A 6,000-nucleotide genomic window follows, 5' to 3' on the forward strand; every position below is an offset into this window, starting at 1 on the left:
CGCCGCCACGGTAGTTTCCTGTTTTGTTTTATTTATTTCTAAATTGTGTGATGCCTGTGTTCATACTCTTATTGCTACAACTTTGCAAATAGTAATCTTAACAACTGTTAGTCATGAAACGTGGTCAAATAACAGCTAAAGCCATACTCGACACGATAAACGCCTGTCTCATTTGCATTACTAGGTTAAGTAGGTCATGAAACGTCGAGGCCATGCCGACCTCCGTAAGGCGCGACAGTGAGCTAACGCGCAGTAATGACGTGGACCTTATCTCACATTGCGAGAGAAGCTAATAACGCTAATGTGGCACAGTGTGGCGCACTGCACTATTTTGAAACCTATCTAGCACATTCTTGGCGCATTCGCGAAGCTTCGATCCTGCCTTACGAATTCAGTTACCACCCAGGCTCCCCCGCTGCGATGCAACATTACAGTGCGTTTGGGAGGAAACCCTGCGCATCCATAAACATAGCACACAGGAATCGCTAGTTCTAACATGTGCGACTATGACAGGTGTGAAAAGCAACGGAGCCACACCTCGGCCACTACACAAGCCTCGACGTCATTCTTTCCGGAGTGACTAGTCATCACAAGCTTGTGACCAGTAAACAGTGACTATAGTCATCACACGATCAGTAAATGACTGGTCATCGCACGTTTTCCGAAACTTAAAGGAGCGTTTACGTGGTTGCAACAGCGTCGTACCAAACCGTAGCTTCCTCGTCTTGACTCCATGCAAACTGCTCACTTCGCTACAGAGTCGGAGTGAAGTCAAACAGGGTAGTAATTCAAGGTCGGGACCAGACCGCAGCGAATCGGTCAAGTCAAGCTCAACTACGGCCGGCTTCGATATTGAGCCTGCACATTCACCTAGTTGACATCATACTGAGAAGTGCAATGGTGGCGGACTGCCACTGAGTGCGAGAGAGCCGAACAGCGATTTCAAAATAGGACAATTATTTTTATATAAAAACGCGTCAATTGACGTTTCATTCCCGCAAAAAGCGTAGCCACAGATGGCGTAAGGGTACTCCTGCACGATCGTCTTTTGCACGCATTCCGCAGACCTCTTGTCCCGTTCTCTTACGTAAGGTATGCGCTCGATATATGCATCATTAAAATCGGCCCCTGAAGAATCATCATCATCATCATCAGCCTGGTTACGCCCACTGCAGGGCAAAGGCCTCTCCCATACTACTCCAACTACCCCGGTCATGTACTAATTGTGGCCATGTTGTCCCTACAAACTTCTTAATACCATCCGCCCACCTAACTTTCTGCCGCCCCCTGCTACGCTTCCCTTCCCTTGGAATCCAGTCCGTAATCCGTAATGACCATCGGTTATCTTCCCTCCTCATTACATGTCCTGCCCATGCCCATTTCTTTTTCTTGATTTCAACTAAGATGCCATTACCTCGCGTTCGTTCCCTCACCCAATCTGCTCTTTTCTTATCCCTGAACGTTACACCTATCACTCTTCTTTCCACAGCTCTTTGCGTCGTCCTCAATTTAAGCAGAAACCTTTTCGTAAGCCTCCAGGTTTCTGCCCCGTACGTGAGTACTGGTAAGACACAGCTGTTATACACTTTTCTCTTGAGGGATAATGGCAACCTGTTGTAGTAGAGAAGAATAGTAGAATAGTAGAGCGTGTTAAGAATGGCGAGCTGCAATGCAAGATTGCCACCCAGTTACGACCGGGGAAACAAGACGCGCATCCCCCACTCTCCGTCGCTTCAGCTAGGATGCGTTCGATGAACCGGGCGTTGTGCTGACACCGCCGCCATCCTCTAGCCACAGCGTGACTAAATCGCCGTTGTGACGGAATGAGTTCGGCGGGCGAACTATTGTGCCCAAACTCCCCAGCGCGGACCTGATCTGCTACGCGTGCGCGAGCTGCCGCGGGAAAGCCGTTTTTTGTTGCTTCCCACGCGCCGACGGGGACGCAGGACAACGAGCTACCCAGAATGGCTCCGAGCTACCCGGAACGGCTCCCCTCTGACGTCGGTTCCGGACATTCGCCCGTGTGAGCCTTTGTGTGTGTGGGCTCGAACGTGTGAGCCTTTGTGTGTGTAAACGGTCCTGCGGGGCGGCGGCGAGTTTACAATGAGAAAACGAACGTTCGCGTCACCTTGTATCGCGGGAGGACCGAGTGTTTAAAAACTGCTGTGGGGCGAATGCTCGAGACACTTCTCTCGTGCAGTCATGTTGGACTGACACTCTTTTTCTCAAGCAGTCATGTTAGACTGATTTAAATACTGTAAATAAACCCATATTCCTCGTTCTCGATGAGAAGCAGTTCTTCCCTTCATCAACGTCCTCAGCGTGGATAAGTTGGACGACGACATGGGCCAGCTACCTTCGAATTCATGCCGGACTCCAATCTTGACAACGGATCACGAGCGATGGGATTGAGCCCCCAATCCTGACAAGCGTTAAAGTGAACCCCTTACGGTGAACATGTCGGCACATTTTGGCGAAGTGCCTTGCGAAGCAAGCATAGAGATAGGTCGCCAATCGCGATTCACATTGCATATTTGACCGGCAACGCACCGCTTTTCAGGCTTTCAAGCCACGTGTAAAGCTTTGTTGACGCTGAGGCGTTTGGCCCTTCGTTTCGCTTTCTATGAAGCAACGAAAGCTTCACTCTTATGAAACAACTAGTCGTCTTTTATGTCTTGAAGGTTTCGGCTTAGCGATCACATAGGCTTAAATTTTATTTAATCGCCACAGCTGGCGATACCTTGTGCAATGTTGGTGATTAGATAGTCGAATTAGACCGTCTGTCACTGCCCTTCCTTTGACGACCAAAGACGTAATCTTAATCCTAACCTAAGCTGATTAAACACCGGAACAGAAGATATTGCGACCCTGCGCCTTTAGCGTCATCCACACAAAAGCTACACTGCAGAGCCCTGCTTGGGTTCTCAGACAACTGTGACCGTGCGAACGCCCCTGAACGCGCAGCGATCCACTCTCGCGTTTGCATCACTTCCTAACACTTTTCCCTCGCCTTTTCTATATACCTCCCCTTTCCTCTGTGCCATTTCAGGGTAGTAAAACGCGAGTAAAATGGTTAACCTTCCTCTCTTCCGTTTCCTACGGAAGCACTTGTACCGTATAGGACATAGTTAAAACGAGTATCCATCCTCATGCGATACGAGGGTGGCACAGTGAAGGCGCAACCGCTGATGGTGAGGGCGCTTGTCTCGGCACCCTAATTCTAAATCGTTCATCACGTATAGTACTGCAGCAGCTTGACGACTCTTCTCCAGCTGGCTCCGAGAAGCCCTGGCTGGCTGTACCAGCTGGGGGTGCATTATTCTGGAAGCATGTACGAGCAGCCACCACGGCGCAACCGCCGCAAGTACAAACCGCACAAACAGAGATAACGCCCAACTCGCATCCTTGTTTTTTCGTGGTTTCGGTTCGACGGAGTAGAGAAAGCGCGCAAAGCGAAGCCTGATAACAGCTAATCGATAAGCGGACAAGAAAACAACAAACGACCCCGTCTTCTGGAGTATTACGATAGATTAAAGGTCGTGATAAGCTGCGGTGGATGCGTCACTACAGTGCAAAGCGCTCAAAACAAACTGGAAATTGACACACGGTAATGACTGCCAGTAAAAGTGACGGAGCAACAGATTCGTTACGCGCTGCAACAGCACGTCACGGTCATTCGTTGTCAGGTTCATGTTTCGCAAACCGGTGCGTAGTAAGTGCATCACAACGCGGCCGCCGTGTATTATACCGGTCTTGAACGCAAGCGAGAACAAGTGATATTTACTTCGTGTGCGATTCGTTAGTCCATTCTGTGGCTGCGTAGGCTAAGCCATGGAAGCACAATGTCCGTCCCTTTATACGAACCAGCGGTTGAAGAGCCATCGCGTTCATGAAACCTTGAGGTTACTTTTGTCGATTATGATTTCTTCTTTTCCCCCAAGGGCGAAAACTCTGCAGAATAGATCTCTCTTATCCCTGCATGTGCAAATGTTCAATACTGCCGCCCAGTGTAATCCAGCGTTTCTGTATTTTCGCTCTGGATTAACCATGTAAAAAGAAAGAAAAAAAAAGAAGGAAGCAGCTGGAGAAATATACCTGTGAATTGGAAACAATTGGAAAGTACGGTCGTCCTCGCAGATCTAGAAGCGTACAGTACCTTTCTTCTTTTTTTCGAGAGAGAGAGTTGCTTATATTGTTTTTTACTTGCTGCTCACAGAATTTATTTAATAAAAAAATGTTCATTGTTTACTTCGCACAACGACTTACAGCATAGAAACCACGAATGAATGAGCAAAATTCTGCTTAAGAAAAGAAGTGCTTCTGGCCTGCCTTGGCAATTTATCCTGTCTAAACACGTTGGAAAATGTAAGAAAAGAAAATATTTTCAGTTTCAGTCGATAAATGTGATTCGCGGACGCTGGTAAACTACCCGCACGCTCCAACATGACATGTCCTCTGTGGATACGCGGCTGCGGGCATGAAGCACGATGCTCGTGCATGAATCGGGAAGACGACGGCGTATCTCAAAACGAGGCATATTTTGAGATGCGCTCTCGTTTTCGGTTACTCCGCCCGTGTTGGCACTGCTGGCTTCGTCGATAGACGGCCGGTATTGGGTTACAATAAACGCGGGCGCGTGCTCCGGGAGCTTTTCTTCGTATGAGCGTCCGCATACAGAGAACACCGCTCCGGTGTCTCGAACAGCTGCGGCGAACGACGGCCGCGAACGACGGCCGGAAGACAGGCAGGCGTGCTTCCGTAAATGGAAGCCACGAGGTCGCGCCATGTCGCAGCATGTTGCGAGTTCACTTACCGGCAGCAGCTTTCGGGAGCGCTTGCTGCGTCCGACGAACGCAGTGCCATCACGATGACGACCCGGAATGTCAGCAGTGCACAGCCGCTGCGTACGGGTCGGTTCACTCGCACGCCTGCTGGCCGGCAAGAACGCGGTTGACCACGCGGACCTGGCAGTTCTGTAGGTCCGCCGCAGCTGCAAGCGTCTGTCCGCGAGAGCAAAGCGCTGACAGTTCCTGTAGTGAGGAGTACGGCGGTCGGGCACGGCAATCCTAGAGGGAGAAACTTGCAGGGTGGCTTCTCCGGACACTAGCGAACGGGCAGATCCGCAACAACATCCGCACTCCGGAAAAAGCAACGCGCGTGGAGAATGATCTCATCTGAACTTCTTTCGCTTCACTTCGCGCTTTCTTCGCAGTCCTTGAGCTTAGGTATTTATTCTTCCTGGTTCTTTAATCCTACAACTAAGCGCAAAAGCTGGACGGTAGCGAATAATTTAAACCTGCCGGCACCTGGCGTGCAGTAAAATGCTAATTGGCGCACACGCACGCGCATACACTGAACGTAAGCGTTGCCGCTAGAGTTTCTGCGACGAAAAATTTAGAGCTCAGCTTACACCACAGAAGCGTGCGGTTCAGAGAACGATTAACCCTCTGTTACGCTTTTTTTTTTCCCGGAAGAAACCTTTTCCAAGCAAGGAACTATAGCAGGTTCACGATGAGAAAGCACGCTCGCGCACCGGACAGAGAAGTACCTGCACTCGTGACCAGTCACCAACAGAAACGTTCCGCAAAACGACGTGACACACCGGGCCACGCTCTCGCTTCACGCCAGCGCACTTTGGGCACAGCTGTCCGCACGATAGTCGCCCAGCGAACTGGCCGTGGTCGAAGCGGCTGAGCGTTGGTCTGCGGCCGCCGCCTGCACAGAGAGGCCGTCGAGTACTAGTGCCATGTGGCCGCCGGCTTCGGACGTCTTTCACCTGCGAACGCGAGAAGAGTGGCGTCGCGCCCTCTCCCCTTCCTCCGCCACTTCCTTTCCTCTCCGCCTCTTTCTCAGCCCCGGGAGCCGCTCGACCAATGAACTCGCGCGCCGCGAAAGAGGCGGCACGCGCGGGAAATTCGAATCGCCCCGACACGAGCGGCCGATTGCGAGTCCTGCGCAGTGAGCATTGCCTGCGGCTTGTTGTTTCGTTAAGCGCGAAGC

At 50.9% G+C, this 6,000-nt stretch overlaps 1 protein-coding gene across 1 annotated transcript in view; it reads right to left on the bottom strand.

Moving 5' to 3' along the window:
- Nucleotides 1-5,740, bottom strand: part of LOC142557773 (sodium-dependent noradrenaline transporter-like) — a 181,926-nt gene extending 176,186 nt beyond the window's left edge. The window contains exon 1 of the mRNA XM_075669885.1: nt 4,814-5,740. The gene's annotated coding sequence lies outside the window, so the exon portion shown is untranslated. The remainder of the gene's footprint in view (nt 1-4,813) is intronic.
- Nucleotides 5,741-6,000: the final 260 nt, after the last annotated feature.

Source organism: Dermacentor variabilis, chromosome 1 (assembly GCF_050947875.1).
Source record: "Dermacentor variabilis isolate Ectoservices chromosome 1, ASM5094787v1, whole genome shotgun sequence".
Taxonomy (NCBI): Eukaryota; Metazoa; Arthropoda; class Arachnida; order Ixodida; family Ixodidae; genus Dermacentor; species Dermacentor variabilis.